We start from the raw sequence: 19,335 nt of genomic DNA on the forward strand, positions 1-19,335 counted from the left end.
TGGCAGAGCCAGAGGTCTTTGAGTGGGCAGAAAGCCCACCTGATTATGCTAGCAGCTCTGACTGACTGAGCCTTACCCAGAGCCCTGTGCTGAGTGGAAATAGAGTGGGGAGTTTTCAGCTCTTTGAGCCTCTTACTATCCAGGCAGAGGCAGCAGCAACCCCATAGCTGGATTATCAGGCTACTAATTGAGGAAGGAAAGACTAGGAGAAAGGCTCCAGGAACACGGACTCTCTCACTGTCGGAGGGTATAAATGCTAATGAACTTTGACTGCCAACGAGACTAAAGCACAATACATGACATTGCCATAGAGACTTATCAACTGCAAACCTCTACCTGAGCGTGCCAAAGGGCAGAACCCGGGGTACAGAGTCACCGACCAGGAAGAGGGAGAGAAAAGAAAAAGCAAGAAGATAACCTCTCAAAATCAAGAATAATCTGCAGACTTTATAACCTATCTCATTTTATTATATTTGTTCGTTTGTTTCTCTTATCTTCATTCTTGATACTTTTTTTTCCTCCTCCAATTTGGTGGTTTAACTTTCTGCCGGTCTTACTCTCTCCTCTCCTTGAACTACACTACCCATAAGTGTTACATCTCCCATTATCTTTTCTCTTCTCTTCCTTTCTCTCTATGAGGGTTGCACTCCAAAACCCTTAACTCTCTCTCTCTCTCTCTCTCCTTTCTTTTTTCTTCTTTTAGTGGTTCCCTCTTTTTTTCTCTCTCTCTCTTTCTTTTCTCCCTCTATATTAGTTTCTTCCTTTCTCCTTTACATCTCCTCTCATTCAAACCTCAATAACAAACAAATTATCTTATCTGGGACTCAAACCTATGTTTGTGGCATTTTGGGGGGTTTTTACTTCACCTTTTTAACTCACTAGCAGTGCTCCCATCCCTGGCTATCCATATTATCTAGTTCTTGTTCCACTAAATACAATAGTAATTTTTTAATTTGTCCCCCCATTTTTCCGTTTTCCTCTTATTCCTCTCATCATAACTCTTAGACAACCAACACCTAAAAGCAAATCATTTTATTCTTGACCCAAATTTTTTCCTTATTTGCTTTTTGTGGGTCCATACGCTCTTTTTTTTTCTTTTTTCTTTTTTTTTTTTCTTTTTTTTTTTTTTTTGCCCCTTTATTACTTTTCCCCAATTCAGGCCCTCCATCACAGGCATTGTTTGTTATAATTCACAGTCCACCACAAGATTTTCTCAAGAAAGAGGGGAGAGGAGAGGAGAGGAAAAAAGGAGGGGGGGAATAATTTCCTTTTTTTTAAATTTTTATTTTATTTTATTTTTCTTTATTTCATTATTAATTTTTTTTTAAAAAACAACTTCGATTTTTTTTAACTTTTTATTCTTTATTAAATCTCATTAATACTATCAACAAAACCACCCTCAGATGCCATTAAGGAAGAGAAAATCGAATATCATGGATACAAAGGAAAGAGAGGTAACACAGCTAGATGAGGAAAAATCTATGGAGAAAAAATTTAATATATTGGAAACCTTGGAGCTAAATGACAAAGAATTCAAGATAGAAATCCTAAAAATCCTCCGAGATATACAAGAAAACACAGAAAGGCAATTTAGGGAGATCAGAAAACAACTCAATGAACACAAAGAATATATGTCCAAGGAAATTGAAACTATAAAAACAAATCAAACAGAGATGAAAAACTCAATTCACGAGCTGAAAAACGAAGTAACAAGCTTAGCTAATAGAACAAGTCAGATAGAAGAGAGGATTAGTGAGATAGAAGACAAGCAACTTGAGGCACAACAGAGAGAAGAAAAAAGAGACTCAAAAATTAAAAAAAAAATGAGATAGCCCTACAAGAATTATCTGACTCCATCAAAAAGAATAACATAAGAATAATAGATATATCAGAGGGAGAAGAGAGAGAAAATGGAATGGAGAACATACTCAAACAAATAATAGATGAGAACTTCCCAAGCCTGTGGAAAGAACTAAAGCCTCAAGTTCAAGAAGCAAACAGAACTCCAAGTTTTCTTAACCCCAACAAACCTACTCCAAGGCATATCATAATGAAATTGACACAAACCAACAGCAAAGAAAAATTTCTCAAGGCAGCCAGGGAAAAGAAGAATACAACATATAAAGGAAGGCCCATTAGATTATCATCAGATTTCTCAGCAGAAACTCTACAAGCTAGAAGAGAGTGGACCCCAATATTTAAAGTTCTGAAAGAGAGGAACTTTCAGCCACGAATACTATACCCATCAAAGCTATCCTTCAAATACGAAGGAAAAATAAAAACATTCACAGATACAGAAAAGATGAGGGAATTTATCATCAGAAAACCCCCACTCCAGGAATTACTAAAGGGGGTTCTCCAATCAGATACAAAGAACAAAAAAAAAAACAGAGCCACAAGTAAAAGCTCCAAGAAGAACACAATAAAACCAAATTTAAACTGTGACAACAACAAAAAGAAAGAGGGGGAGAAGATGGAGATTAACAGTAGCAAAGGACGATGGAGTGCAAAAGTACTCACAAAATAGTTCGCTACAATGAACAGGGTAGGGACCCTTTTCATGACTCAAAGGTAACCACCATTGAAAAAACCACCACAGAAGCACATGAGATAAAAAAGATAGCAACAGAGGAAAGATGTATGGAATACAACCAAATAAAAACAAAAGATAGAAAAACGAAAGAGAAGGATCAAACAAGACACAAAACTAACAGAAAGCAAGATATAAAATGGCAATAGGGAACTCACAAGTATCAATAATTACACTAAATGTAAACGGATTAAACTCACCAATAAAAAGGCACAGAGTAGCAGAATGGATTAAAAAAGAAAATCCAACTGTATGTTGCCTACAGGAAACTCATCTAAGTAACAAGGATAAAAACAAATTCAAAGTGAAAGGCTGGAAAACAATAATCCAAGCAAATAACATCCAAAAAAAAGCAGGTGTAGCAATACTCATATCGGATAATGCTGACTACAAGACAGGAAAAGTACTCAGAGACAAAAATGGCCATTTCATAATGGATAAGGGGACACTGAATCAAGAAGACATAACAATTCTTAATATATATGCACCAAACCAAGGAGCACCAAAATATATAACACAGCTACTTATTGATCTTAAAACAAAAACTGACAAAAATACAATCATACTTGGAGACCTCAATACACCGCTGACAGCTCTAGATCGGTCATCCAAACAGAGAATTAACAAAGACATAGTGGCCTTAAACAAAACACTAGAGCACCTGGATATGATAGACATCTATAGGACATTTCATCCCAAAGTGACTGAGTATACATTTTTCTCCAGTGTACATGGATCATTCTCAAGAATTGACCATATGTTGGGCCACAAAAACAACATCAGCAAATTCAGAAAAATTGAAGTTGTACCAAGCATATTTTCTGATCATAAAGCCTTGAAACTAGAATTCAACTGCAAAAAAGAGGAAAAAAAATCCCACAAAAATGTGGAAACTAAACAACATACTTTTAAAAAATGAATGGGTCAAAGAAGAAATAAGTGCAGAGATCAAAAGATATATACAGACTAATGAAAATGACAATACGACATATCAGAATCTATGGGATGCAGCAAAAGCAGTGATAAGAGGGAAGTTCATATCGCTTCAGGCATATATGAACAAACAAGAGAGAGCCCAAGTGAACCACTTAACTTCCCACCTTAAGGAACTAGAAAAAGAAGAACAAAGACAACCCAAAACCAGCCGAAGAAAGGAGATAATAAAAATCAGAGCAGAAATAAATGAATTAGAGAACAGAAAAACTATAGAAAAAATTAATAGAACAAGGAGCTGGTTCTTTGAAAAGATCAACAAAATTGACAAACCCTTGGCAAGACTTACCAAGGAAAAAAGAGAAAGAACTCATATAAACAAAATCCAAAATGAAAGAGGAGAAATCACCACGGACACCGTAGATATACAAAGAATTATTGTAGAATACTATGAAAAACTTTATGCCACTAAATTCAACAACCTAGAAGAAATGGATAAATTCCTAGAAAAATACAACCTTCCTAGACTGAGTCAAGAAGAAGCAGAAAGCCTAAACAGACCTATCAGTAGAGAAGAAATAGAAAAAACCATTAAAAACCTCCCCAAAAATAAAAGTCCAGGCCCTGACGGCTATACCAGCGAACTTTATCAAACCTTCAAAGAAGACTTGGTTCCTATTCTACTCAAAGTCTTCCAAAAAATTGAAGAAGAAGCAATACTTCCAAACACATTTTATGAGGCCAACATAACCCTCAGACCAAAACCAGGCAAGGATGGCACAAAGAAAGAAAACTACAGACCAATATCTCTAATGAATACAGATGCTAAAATACTAAACAAAATACTAGCAAATCGAATACAACAACATATTAAAAAAATAATACATCATGATCAAGTGGGATTCATCCCAGAATCTCAAGGATGGTTCAACATACGTAAAACAGTTAACGTAATACACCATATCAACATAACAAAGAACAAAAACCACATGATCTTATCAATAGATGCAGAAAAGGCTTTCGATAAAATACAACACAATTTTATGTTTAAGACTCTCAACAAAATGGGTATAGAAGGAAAATATCTCAACATGATAAAGGCCATATATGATAAACCATCAGCTAACATCATATTAAATGGCACTAAACTGAAGGCTTTCCTCCTTAAATCAGGAACAAGACAGGGTTGTCCACTCTCTCCACTCTTATTTAAGGTGGTACTAGAGGTTCTAGCCAGAGCAATCAGACAAGACAAAGAAATAAAAGGCATCCATATCGGAAAAGAAGAAGTAAAGGTATCACTTTTTGCAGATGATATGATCCTATACATCAAAAACCCCAAAGAATCCACAAAAAGACTACTAGAAACAATAAGCCAATACAGTAAGGTCGCAGGATACAAAATTAACATACAGAAGTCAATAGCCTTTCTATATGCCAACAATGAAACAACTGAGAAGGAACTCAAAAGAATAATCCCCTTCACGATTGCAACAAAAAAAATAAAATACTTAGGAATAAACATAACAAAGAATGTAAAGGACTTATATAATGAAAACTATAAACCATTGTTAAGGGAAATCGAAAAAGATATAATGAGATGGAAGAATATACCTTGTTCTTGGCTAGGAAGAATAAATATAATCAAGATGGCTATATTACCCAAAGCAATATACAAATTTAATGCAATTCCCATCAAACTTCCAATGACATTTTTTAAAGAAATAGAGCAAAAAATCATCAGATTTATATGGAACTATAAAAAACCCCAAATAGCCAAAGCAATCCTAAAGAAAAAGAATGAAGCTGGGGGCATAACAATACCTGACTTCAAACTCTATTATAGGGCCACGACAATCAAAACAGCATGGTATTGGCAGAAAAATAGACACTCAGACCAATGGAACAGAATAGAAAGTCCAGAAATAAAACCACATATATATAGTCAAATAATTTTTGATAAAGGGGCCAACAACACACAATGGAGAAAAGAAAGCCTCTTCAATAAATGGTGCTGGGAAAACTGGAAAGCCACATGCAAAAGAATGAAACTGGACTACAATCTCTCCCCCTGTACAAAAATTAACTCAAAATGGATCAAAGATCTAAACATAAGACCTGAAACAATTAAGTACATAGAAGAAGACATAGGTACTCAACTCATGGACCTGGGTTTTAAAGAGCATTTTATGAATTTGACTCCAATGGCAAGAGAAGTGAAGGCAAAAATTAATGAATGGGACTACATCAGACTAAGAAGTTTTTGTTCAGCAAGAGAAACTGATAACAAAATAAACAGAAAGCCAACTAAATGGGAAATGATATTTTCAAACAACAGCTCAGATAAGGGCCTAATATCCAAAATATACAAAGAACTCATAAAACTCAACAACAAACAAACAAACAATCCAATAAAAAAATGGGAAGAGGATATGAATAGACACTTCTCCCAGGAAGAAATACAAATGGCCAACAGATATATGAAAAGATGCTCATCTTCTTTAGCTATTAGAGAAATGCAAATCAAAACGGCAATGAGATACCACCTCACACCTGTTCGATTAGCTGTTATTAGCAAGTCAGGTAATAGCAAATGTTGGAGAGGCTGTGGAGAAAAAGGAACCCTCATCCACTGTTGGTGGGAATGTAAAGTAGTACAACCATTATGGAAGAAAGTATGGTGGTTCCTCAAAAAACTGCAAATAGAACTACCTTATGACCCAGCAATCCCTCTACTGGGTATATATCCCCAAAACTCAGAAACATTGATACGTAAAGACACATGCAGCCCCATGTTTATTGCAGCATTGTTCACAGTGGCCAGGACATGGAAACAACCAAAAAGCCCATCAATAGATGACTGGATAAAGAAGATGTGGCACATATACACTATGGAATACTACTCAGCCATATGAAATGATGACACCGGAACATTTACAGCAAAATGGTGGGATCTTGATAACATGATACGAAGCGAAATAAGTAAATCAGAAAAAAACAGGAACTGTATTATTCCATACGTAGGTGGGACATAATAGTGAAACTAAGAGACATTGATAAGAGTGTGGTGGTTACAGGGGGGAGGGGGGAATGGGAGAGGGATAGGGGGTGGGAAAAAAAAACAACAAAGATTCACAGAATAGACAGAATATAACTTAACAGTTTCCTACCTAAAAAAACAAACAAACAAACAAACAAAAAAAAAACTGAGAACAAATTGTGTACTGGTAGCCTAATTTGCTTTCCTTGTTTGCCCCAAATTTAGTTTTTTCTTCAGCCAAATTTATTTAACTATTTCATTTGCTTAGTTTTTAAAATAATCTGTGTTTCATTTTTGCAAATATTCCATCATGTCTATTAAATTGCTATCAATATTATTTTCCAAAATCTCAAACATATCAGATAATCTCTCAATTCTATTTTTTTTTTTTCTGGAGACTCAACCCCTTAGCCATCTTGTTCCAATTTAACCAGTTGCTTCTAAACCTCCTGAGTGTCTCATCCTGGTTCTTTAAGCTTCACCACTAGTGTGGAACTGAATTTTATCACTCTGCTATACTGGAGGCCTTGTTTAACTAGGCTCATTCTTTTCCTCTTTTTTATTTTATGACCTTATTTTACTGTAGAAATCCTCCAATAGCATCCTGTGAATGAATACTTAAAAGGTCCATGTTATTTCACTTTTTTTTCAGCCTTGCACATCAGAAAAGTCTTATTTTAGCCTCATATTTGATTGAAATTTTATATACCTTTAGAATCTTGAAATCCTTTCCTCAGAAGGTAAAGGGTATGTTTCCACTGATTCCGGTGAGCCAGAGCTCTTCCTAAGAAGTCCAGTGCCATCAAATGTTCTTTCTTTTAATTGTTGCTTACTTTTCATCCTTTCTCTGCAAGTTTTCCTCTTTACATCCTTTCTCTGCAACTTTTTTTTTCACTTCTTCATAACCAGTGTTCCAAAATTTCATAATGTTATGGTTTCTGTTTTCATTTTCTAGGCTAGTACTCGTTAACCTCTTTTAACTATAGAACACCTTCTTTATAATTTAAGCAAAATTCCCCTGTATTTTTGTTGTTTTCCCCTTTTGAACCTCCATTTTATTAGAAGTTGACTTTTCTGGATTTCTCTAATTCTTTTTCTGTTCTTTTCTTCACATATATTTTATTCTCCTTTCCAGAAGATTGTGTTGAGTTTAGCTTTTTACACATACTGACTTTTTTACTGCCAGCATCATATATTTACTTTCTACAAACTTTAAAAATTTGATAATTGGTTCATTTCCATAGCATTGTCTTTCATTTGAGGAGTGGCAGAATTTCTCATCTGAACATATTAATTAAGGTAGGGCTATGGAGGGTGGAGGGGTGAGCCATAATATGTCTCAGCTAATTTGCCTGTCTCTTGCCACCTGCTTTCTTTGCTGCCTGTTAGATTTTTGCTCCTTCAGGAATTTTTCTGTCTCTACTTTTACAAAGATGAACTCCTGATGCATGTAAAGCCTAAATGTGGAACATAAAATTATTTAATTAGCAGAATGGACTGTAGACCTCAGAGTGAAGAAATCTGGGACAAGATTTAAAATCACAAATAATAAAGAATTAATAATTTTGACTTTATAAAAAAATGAAATTTCTATTCATGGTTATATATCATTGTAACATTCTAATATACCAAAATATTAAGAATAGTAATCTCTGGATGATAAGAATGTGTGATAGGGAAGAAAGAAAACTCAAAAGAAGATAGACTGACTGACATAAAATTGAGAAATTAAGTCTACGTGAGCTAGGTGTGTAACAGTGTGTGAATTAAGGTGGGAGAGAACTCTTGGTACAGAAAGAAGTCAGTGGAAAGATCATGGGTTAAATTTTGTGAGCTAGTACAGTGTTTAATGATAATAAAGGTTGCCTTGGAAAAGGGTGGATGGTGGCTGAAATGTAGTAAGACTGAAAATCATAAATCATTCAATAGGTAATCTACACAGTCCCTGTAATCTTCTAAAAGATGGACAGGAGTTGTGGGGAAGTACAAGGCTGAGCCATGTATCAAGATCCTCAATGTCTAAGTAAGGAATTTCCAAGAATGATAGGAACTAGGAAGTCTGTAGACCATGCCTCTAAGATTAGCTACTTGATTCAAAGAAATATTCCATCATACTCACCTATAACTAAAACTAGCTATTTATAATGACAACTCTTAAAATTAATATAGGAGAAATATTTTTAACAAAGGATTATTACATTGTATTTAATTCAACCATATTTCTCTCCTATTTATCTACTTAGCAGACATTTCATGTAGTATTGAAAAATTTTACTTACTATCCTGACTGTTGTTTAATATTTCAACCTCTTAATTTGTGTATAGACCTTACTATCAGAGAATTCAGGGCAAAAGTAGATGAAAAGATGGGGGAAAGCCCCTGAAATATGACAAGCAACCCTTTAAGTCAAGGAAATTTTGTAACTTTTTACTGATTTAAAGAAGAAGTATTTTAATTGTTTACATATGATTGTCTTTCCACTTCCTGGTTTGATGAAGATTTCTTGGAAGCCAAGAAAACATTGTTGAGATTAGCGAGATTCAGAGGAAGTACTTAATAACTCACTGTATTTATGTTCCTTTTTAAACATTTCCACGCCTACTCTTTACCCTACACTGCTCACACTTGTCCTGTCCCCACCCACATCCTCCAAAATAAATAAATAAAAAACCCACCAAAGTTACAAAAACAAATTTATATTCTGGTTCTCCATGGGTGGTCCTATGTTTGTAATCATTGCTCATAATGGGTGAAGATTTTAAGTCCATTTCCCCCCCCTCTCATAACATGCAGTAATAGTAATCTTTCTAGTATATATAATTATACTTCTCTTCAATCCTTAAGTTTGTTTCTTCTTCTGACTCTATCATCTGTCTTAACCTTCATAACATCATGAGAAGCTCCATTTACAAATATAGCCACACTGCGGGTTAGAATTTGTTTTTCAATTACAATTTATATTGAATATTATTTTGAATATAATATTCAGGTGCTCAGTATAGTGGTTAGACAATCATGTACTTTGGGGGTGAGAACTTTAATATATGGATTTGAAGGAGACACAAGCATTCTATAGCAATAACACCCTCACTTTGTAAAGTGGGAAAAGATCCAGAGACAATGATAGAAATTCAAGATGAAAAAAGACCCAAAACTTGTTAAGAGTAACCATTCTACTGATGTTTTCTACCAAAACCTTATAAATCACTTGATAAAGAATATTCATGGCAAACTTAACCTCTTAGTTACTCGATCCTCGGTTGAGAGCTCTATGTCATCACTACTCTCTCTCCTTGGAGACTTTTCTGAAGTCTTTCCCAAGTTGTTACTACTTTCCTTTTACTGCAGGAGAATCTGGTGCTCTATATTCTTAACTTTGGTGATGTTCAAGGGCTTAAAGAACTATCTGAAGTTTTATGACACCTTGTGTTGTTATTTTTTGTTTTAAAGTCTATAGCTTCCATAAGATTCTCAAAATAATCTGTGATAACAAGAGTCCATCCATTAAGCCTCTGTGTCTTGTCAGAGTGACTCAGTCGCATCGAAAATCTCTTCAATGCTAGATGTGACATGTACACTCATTCAAAACCAAGTAATGATTATGTTTTATTTTCTTCTATATTTTTATTTATTTTTGACAAATACAAATTTTCTACAGCTAAGCTGTACAGTGTGATGTTTTTTATATATGTATACATTGTGCAATAATGACCCAAATCAAACTAATTAATGTATATGCCGACTCACATAGTTACCTTCCTGTTTGTGATTAGAACACTTGAGATCTACTCTTAGCAAATTTCAAGAATATGATACATGATTATTAACAGCAGCCCTCATGCTGTACATTAGGTTTCCAGAATTTAGTAATCTAGTAACTAAAATTTTGTACCCTTGATCAAAACCTGCCTTTTTTCCTTACCCCTTCCCCAGACTCTAATAACCACTATATGGAGTATTTGAGTGTCCTCTGTACTGGGCTTCACTCTTAAGAATAGAAAAATGAATATCACAGTTCTGTAGTAGAGACTTAGTAAAAGAGACAGTGAGGAGTTTATTGAGTCTACAGATTTCTCTGAGCCTAGACATCATTATTTCTTTCTTTCTTTCTTTCTTTTTTTTTCATTTTTCTGAAGCTGGAAACAGGGAGAGACAGTCAGACAGACTCCCGCATGCGCCCGACCGGGATCCACCCGGCACGCCCACCATGGGGCGACGCTCTGCCCACCAGGGGCGATGCTCTGCCCATCCTGGGCATCGCCATGTTGCGACCAGAGCCACTCTAGCGCCTGGGGCAGAGGCCACAGAGCCATCCCCAGCGCCCGGGCCATGTTTGCTCCAATGGAGCCTTGGCTGCGGGAGGGGAAGAGAGAGACAGAGAGGAAAGCGCGGCGGAGGGGTGGAGAAGCAAATGGGCGCTTCTCCTGTGTGCCTTGGCCGGGAATCGAACCCGGGTCCTCCGCTCGACATCATTATTTCTTAACTTCACCATTTGTGATAATCCCCAATTTGACTTGGTTCCTCTTTTTGGATCTTATTTAGGCTGTACGCTATTGGACTTCAAGTATGTACCAGTTTTGTTTTCATTCTGAGCTGATATTATGTTGAGGAAAGAAGGAAGTTTAGTGCTGTTGCACTTATTTATGGGCAAGTGAAAGCTTTTATTTTCAATTTTAATTCTCAGAGGAAAATTAATTATTTTAACTCTTCAACATCTCCCTCCCATCGATTTCAACAGAGATTCATCAGAGAGTGAGTGAGCAGACAGGTATGAAAGGGAACTAACTCTGCAACCAGTATTTACAGAGAAAATTCCCCCAAAAGGAAAAATCTCTGAAAAAATTCAAAGATGACTACATGAGCTTACTGACTGCACTTAAAGCAAATATGTAAGGCAAGATCTAAGACAAATAAATAATAAAGGCCTTGAAGCAAGAAGCACACACCCTAGCTGTGTATGTGGGATGCCAGGAGCAGGGCTACAACATTAACATGGAGCAGAACACTGGGCCCAAAATGCACGAAACGATGTATTGTATGTAATATATGTTGAGTAAATTATACATTCTTCCCATCTATTCTTCTCTTGTCCCTGTTGACTACTATATAAGTTTCCTATTGCTGCTATAACCGATTACCTCAAACTTGGTGGTTTTAACACTACATATTTATATCTCATAGTTCAGAAGTCTTAAATAGATCACGTTGGGCTAAAATCAAGACATGCATTACTTTCTGGAGGCTCTAGGGGAGAAGAACTTTTCCTGCCTTTTCCAGACTCCAGAGGCTTCCCACAAATGGGGCCCCACCTCCTTCCATCCTGACTGGCCCAGTCTTTCCTGCATGTATCACCCTGACACTGACTCTTCTGCCTTCCTCTTTCCCACTTAAGGAGTCTTATGATTGCATTGAGTAATCCAGGATAATTTCCTTAAGGTCAGATGAATTGCAACCTTAATTCCGCCTGCCGCTTTTATTCTTTCTTCTGTGTAATATATAGAAGTTCTAGGCATTAGGACCTGAATAATTTAGAAGGAGGTATAATTCTTAAAATTGATTTTACAGAGAGAGGTGAGAGAGAGGGGAAGGGGAGTGAGAAGTATCAACTCATCGTTGCTTCACTTTAGCTGTTCATTGATTGCTTGTATGTGCCTTGACCAGGCAAGCCCAGGGCTTCAAACTGGTAACCTCAATGTTACAGGTCAGTGTCCACCGTGCCACCACAGGCCAGGCTAAATGTGTATAGTTCTGTCTACCACAACTGCCAACTTAAAAAACACTCTAGCATGACCAGGTGGAGGCACAGTGGATAGAGCATCGGACTGGACGTAGAGGACCCAGGTTTGAAACCCCGAGGTCTCCAGCTTGAGCGCAGATTCACCAGCTTGAGAGCGAGGTTCCAGACTTGAGCATGGCATCATAGACATGACCCCATGGTCGCTGGCTTGAGGCCAAAGGTCGCTGGCTTGAGCCCAAGGTCACTGGCTTGAGCAAGGGGTCATTCACTCTGCTGTAGCCCCGCCCCCCCCATCAAGGTACATATGAGAAAGCAATCACTGGACAACTAAGGGGCCACAATGAAGAAACGATGCTTCTCATCTCTCTCCTTTCCTGTCTGTCTGTCCCTATCTGTCCTTCTCTCTTGTCTTTCTCTGTCTCTGTCCCACAAAAAACAAAACAAACAAAAATAAATAAATAAATAAAGGAGAGAGAGAGAGAGAGAGAGAGAGAGAAAGAAAGAAAGAAAGAAAGAGAGAGAAAGAAAGGAAAAAAAAAACATTCTAAGTAACATTTTTTTATGAATCCGAAACGGCAGACCTTTCCCAAGCGGAATGGTATTGATTGCCAATCCCTTGTGTCCACTAAACCAAGTGAGAAACAAAGAACTATATTAAGTTACCACAGGATATGTAGACATTAACTTAATTTAAGAGTCTTATATGAGAAGAGGAATTAAGTTACCTTCTCATTGTATACCTGAAGAAAGGAAATCCAGAGAGATGCCTAGTTCTTGATGTCACATAAAGCTAATGTCATATTAGAGTCTCATATTACTTCCACTTTCTCTGATTTATTTTCTTTTCTCAAAGCAATATTATTAGCAATACTATTTGTTATGTGATTGGAGTAATGAAAAAATACAAAAATCATTTGCCTTTATATATAATTTGGGATAGAGAAATAAAAATAGCTACCTTATGTTGTATGTCAATCTTGAGTTAGGAAAGCAGCAGGCATTCCTGTTCACATTTTATCTTATAAAGGTAAGGACTATTGGTGGTTCCTATTAACCACACTTCTAGAAAGAGGCAGAGGCCAGGTTTGCCCAATTCCAAAGCCCAAGCCCTGGCTGCAAGCATCTAGCCAGTCCACTACCATGTTATTAACATCAAGGATGTGAAAAGTCATGTTCTTGACTTGCAAGATCTGAATTAAGTAATTAGTCTAGAAATTCACAATTGTTTTTATAATACCCAAGCATATCTCTACCTATTTCAAGTGATGCTCCAAATTTCTAAACATTAAAAAAAGAAGTCATGTTCTAAATTAAATCTGTTTATGTTAATTCACTTTATTAAGAGTGTTATGATACATACCACCTTTTAAATAGATAAAGATAATTAATACGATGGAAGAGAGTGCTGTTTTAACGTGTTTGGTGTTAAATTTCCCAAAGCTGGAGCTTTAATAACATTAGACTGTTTTAACATTCAAAAGTGTGTGTTCTCTCTCACTCTTTGAAACAGGCACTTTCCATCTTAAACAGCATTTCAGATAACCCAATATGTAGAACATTTCTTAAAAGTAATAAATCAAGTCTAGATAGAAATACCCCGTGACAATGTTACAGAAAATCCACATTTTAAGCGACAGGTTTCAGGGTGTGAATGAAAGAAACATTCTCATCCTTTGTATCACCTTCAACTATTTTTGGCTTAAGGGGAAAGAACGCTAACCCATTGGTCTTTCTTCCTAGCACTAGGTAAGTAGAGAACACTCCTTCAAGGGCATGTAAAATATACTCCACCCTGTGTTTTGTGAATGTCGTCACCGTGAACAGATGTTGAGTAATAGCCAGGGAAAGTCACGCTATGCTGCTTCCACATTACCTGTTGGGAACAACCAGGTACATGAAAGGGCAAGTGACTACTCTCTGCACGAAGTCCACTTGCATAATGACACAGAGGTGCAATGAAACACGAAGGGATGAGGTGCAAGACCAGCCCAAGTCCCAAGCTTGTTCCATTTGGTTTCAGTGATGAGTCAACTAGGAAAGACATTGGAAAGTAAACTGAAGATAAGTGTTCCTGTGTTTTTTAGTTTATTAAATAATGACCTCGTCTCTGAAGTTCTTTCCATGGGTTCAATTTACAGGCATTTTGGCCATTTATTTTTCTCAGCAAATTTACATAGAATGCAGAAATAAATTTTACTTAATTTAAGGCATTTACATAAATTGTTACCATGAGAGCAGCCTGGCCACTTTGAATGCTGTTGTGTTTAATGAGGATCCTGGAAAGTCGTGCATTTTGTCTAGATTAAAAAAACCCCCAAAAACAACCAGAATGATATACCAAACTGTGTACTATTTATCTTAAACTACTGTCCTCTGCTGCATAGTTACACTGTAGCTAAGCTCTGTAAACATTTACATCTTTAATAGTACAGTAAAGGAACATTAGGAGTTCAATTAAAAAAATAAATTAATAATTTCTTGAATACTAAAGTGATCATTCAAATATTCTGAAATATGTAGTAGCCACATGTCACTCTAGATTGTAATTTTGAAGTGTGTATTTACTTACTTTTCTATTTTTCATCTTTCTAACTATCAGTAAGTGCCCTAATCAAAAAGAAATTGCCTTTTGTTGAGGTCCTGAAATGCTTTCTTGTGAATAAAGTACATTAACTTTAGCACATACATTTTATAACAGTTATTTCATTATCGCAATGATTTGCTTTGCTTTTTCATTATTCACTCCATTATTTATCATTGTGACCATTAAAGAAGTTACATTCACATAAGTTATGTGTATTTAAATTTATATCTAGTAATTGGTTTTGATATGTCAAAACCATTGCCATTTACAAGGAATAGAATGACTCATGTACATTCCTAATCTCGGCTACAGTTCTAACATGGTAAACCTTCTATCTAGGTAGAGTGACTGGGACTTCTTTCTTTGTTCACTATATTCTGTGATAGCGATTGGAATTTGCAGGCTGGAAATTCAGGTAGGAGTTGATGTTGTGGTCTTGGCTCCAAATTTTGCAGAGCAGCAGGCTGGAAACTCAGGCAGAGTTTTTATGCTGCTAACTTGAGAATTTCTTCTTTTCCAGGAAACCTCAGTCTTTGCTCTTAATGCCTTCATCTGATTCAATGAGGCTCATCACATCATGAAATACATGCCTTACTCAAAGTCTACTGATTTCAGTGTTAATGACATCTAAAAATGTCTTTACAGTGACATCTAGACTGCTGTTTGACTGGGCACCATAGCTGAGCCAATTTGATGTATAAAATTAATCATTATAGTTAATCTTTTAAATTTTAATGATTCTAATCAATGTGTAGCAGTATCTCACTGTTTTTAATTTGTATTTAAATGATGAATAATGATGTTGAACATATTTTCATGCTTTATTGGATATTCATTTATTAGCCTGTATATGTTCCTGTTTAAGTCCTTTTTTTAAAGTTGTTTGTCTTTTACTATTGAGTTCTATATTCAAGTCCTGTGTTTGATATATGTGGTGTGACTATTTTATATGAGTCTGTGGCTTTATTTTATTTTCCTTGAGTAGTTTTTTGTGAGCAAACTTTTTTTTTTATTCAGTAAGAGGAGGGGAGGCAGAGACAGACTCCTGCATGGGCCCCAACCACGATTCATCTGGCAAGCCCACTAGGGGGTGATGCTTTGCTCATCAGGGGCATTGCTCTGTGCCTCAGCAACCAAGCTCTTCTTAGCACCTGAGGCAGAAGCCATAGAGCCATCCTCAGTGCCCAGGGCCAACTCTCTCCAATTGAGCCATAGCTGCAGGATGGGAAGATAGAGAGAAAGACAGATATATATAGAGAGAAGCATGAGGAGGAAGGGTAGAGAAGCAGATAGGTGTTTCTCCTATGTGTCCTGACTGAGAATCAAACCCAGGACATCTATACACCAAGCCAATGTTCTACCACTGAGCTAACTGGCCAGGGCCATAAACTTTTTAATTTAATAAGTCTACTTTATTAATTTTTTTTTACTTCCTGGATAAAATTCTACAATTATTTTGTACCCTTATGTTCATTGCAGTATTATTTACAATAATCAAGATTTGGAAACAGCCCAAATACCCATCAGTAGATGAGTGCACAAGAAAAGATGTTGTATAGTTATACAATGGAATATTACTTAGCCATAAAAAGGTGGAAATCTACCCTTTTGCCACAGCATGGGTGAACCTGGAGAGTATTATGCTAAGTTAAATAGCCAGTTTAAAAAATACAAATATCATATGATTTCATTTGTATATGGAATCTAATGAAGAAAACAAACTAACAAAATAGAAGCAGACTCATAGATACAGAGATCAGACTGACAGCTGTCTGAGGGAAAGAGGTTTGGGGAGCTGGGTGAAAAAGGTGAAGGAATTAAGCAAAAAAGAAAAAAACTAAACTCATAGACACAGACAACAGTATGATGATTTCTAGAAGGGAAGGGGGGTGACAGGAGTTAGAAGAGGGTAAAGGGGATAAATGGTGATGGAAGAAGACTTGAGTTTGGGTGGTAAACACACAATAGAATATATAGATGATGAATTATACAATTGTACACTTGAAACTCATATAGTTTTATTAACTGTCATCCCAATAAATTCAATAAAAATTGGGAAAAAATTTATAATTCTTTACTTCACCTAGGTTCATGAATGAATTGTCCTATTTTTTCTCAAAACTTTTTTGCTTATATATTTTGCCTGTATATCTATGAACTATCTTGAATTAACTTGTGTATATTATGAGGCATAATTGAGGTTCTTTCGTTTCATGAGGATATTCAGGTGTTCTCAACCACTTATGAGGAGACTGTTTAGTTTACTCATTAGATTTCATTGCCACCATTGTCAATAATATATTGTCTGGTTGAACTAGAATCTTTATCTTAACTTCAAATTCCTTGGAGAGATAATTTTACGTTCCCAGCTTGGAGAGATAATTTTATGTTCCCACCAGTCTATGGTGGCAGTTTGGATGAGGGTTAAGAAAATCACATGGTAGAAAATGGCCTATAAACCTATCCCCTCCAACAGGGACAACATTGCATCTCTTCCTTTAAAAAAAACAAACACAACTTTTTATTTTTAAATAACTATTAATTCACAGGAAGTTGCAAAGAAATGTCAAAGAAATGTACAGAGTGGCACATGAAATCTTATAACTTCTCCCCCAATATTGACATCTTTCATAATTGTAGTACAATATCAAAACCAGGAAATTGACCTGGTAAAATACACAGAGCCTATTCAGATTTCACTATGTATACATGCATGTGTGTGTGTGTGTGTGTGTGTGTGTGTGTGTAGTTCTATGCAATTATGTCACATATGTAGCTTTGGGTAACTACCACCTCATTTAAAATACAGAAATGTTGAATCTGCAAAAGGCTTCCTATTACCCCTTTATAACTATAGCTAACCCCTCATCTTTAATCTGGTAACCACTAATAGATTCTCCAACCCTATAGGTTTGTTATTTTAAGAATGTTATATAAATAGAATCATATGGTAGATAACAATTTAAGATTGGCTTCCCCCCACCACACACTCAGCATAATTCCCTGAGTTCCATCTAAGGTGTTGCATGTATCAGTCATTTGTTTTGCTGCACAGTATACCAAAATGTGGGTATAGCACAATTTGCCATAGTTTGTTTAATCATTAACCTTCTGAAAGACATTTGGATTATTACTATTCTTTGCCTATTATGAGTATAGTCTCTATGAACATCAATGTACAGATTTTTGCATAGCTATAGGTTTTTGTTTTTCTGGGAAAAATGCCCAAGAGCACAACTGCTGGATTGCATGACATAGTAGGCAAAATAATATCCTTGTAAAGACGTTCATGCCCTAATCCCTAGAACTGTGATCATGTTGCCTTACATACCAAAAGGGACTTGGTGAAAAAATTAAGAATCATGAGGAAGAGAGATTTTCCTAGTTTATCTCCAAGGGCCTGAAGTATTTATTTAAAGGGTCATTTTGGGAGGGAGGCAAGAGGGTTAGCACCAGAGCTATTAGAAGATACTACCCTACTGGATTTGATGACAGAAAGGGACTGTGACACAAGGGATGCAGGTGGCCTCTACAAGCTGGAAACTGAGAGACAAGTTCTCCCTTAGAATGCCCAAAGAAAACAGCCCTATTGACACCTTGAATTTAACTCATTAAATCTAGAAGAAACTTCCAAACTAGTTTTCAGAGTGGATAGCTCTGTTTTTTTAAGGTTTTGCTCTTTATTCAAAAATCAACATATATTCTACTTCTTTTATGATACCTATTATTGTACCTACTGGTTAGCTCAGCGGTAGAGCATTGGCCTGGTTTGTGGAAGTCCCAGATTTGATTCCTGGTCAGGGCACACAGGAGAAGTGACCATCTGCTTCTCCACTCTTACCCCTTTCCTTTCTCTCTCTCTCTCTCTTTCTCTTTTCTCTCTCCTCATCTCCCACAGCCGTGGCTCAAATGGTTTCAGCAAGTTGACCCCAGGCAAATAGGATGGCTCCATGGCCTCACCTCAGGCACTAAAATAGCTGGGTTGCCAAGCAGCAAAGCAGAGGCCCAGATGGGCAGAGCATTGTCCTCTAGGGGCTTGCCGGGTGGATCCCAGTCGGGGCGCATGCGGGAGTCTGTCTCTCTGCCTCCCTGCCTCTCACTTAATTTAAAAAAAAGAAAAAAAAAGAAACTTATTCTTCTTCATGTATTCAATATTTTAAGTGGTTTTTAAGTGTCAGGCACTATTCTGAGAGCAGTGAGCAATACAAAGTTCTTGCTTTCAGAGGCATGACATCCCAGTGAAGGGACAAAGATAATAAATACATAACCATGCAAATCAAGATAATATTAGGTAGAAATAAATGCCATAATGAAAATGAAACTGCTTTAGTAGTTGCTTTAGATGGTTGGAGAAAACCTTCTTAAAGGGAAAATTTGAGCTGAAATTTGAATGTTAAGAAGGATGCCACCAAGGGGAGATGTGCAGAGTGAACATTCTAGATAGGGGAAA

This window comes from Saccopteryx bilineata, chromosome 2 (assembly GCF_036850765.1).
Source record: "Saccopteryx bilineata isolate mSacBil1 chromosome 2, mSacBil1_pri_phased_curated, whole genome shotgun sequence".
NCBI classification, from domain to species: Eukaryota; Metazoa; Chordata; class Mammalia; order Chiroptera; family Emballonuridae; genus Saccopteryx; species Saccopteryx bilineata.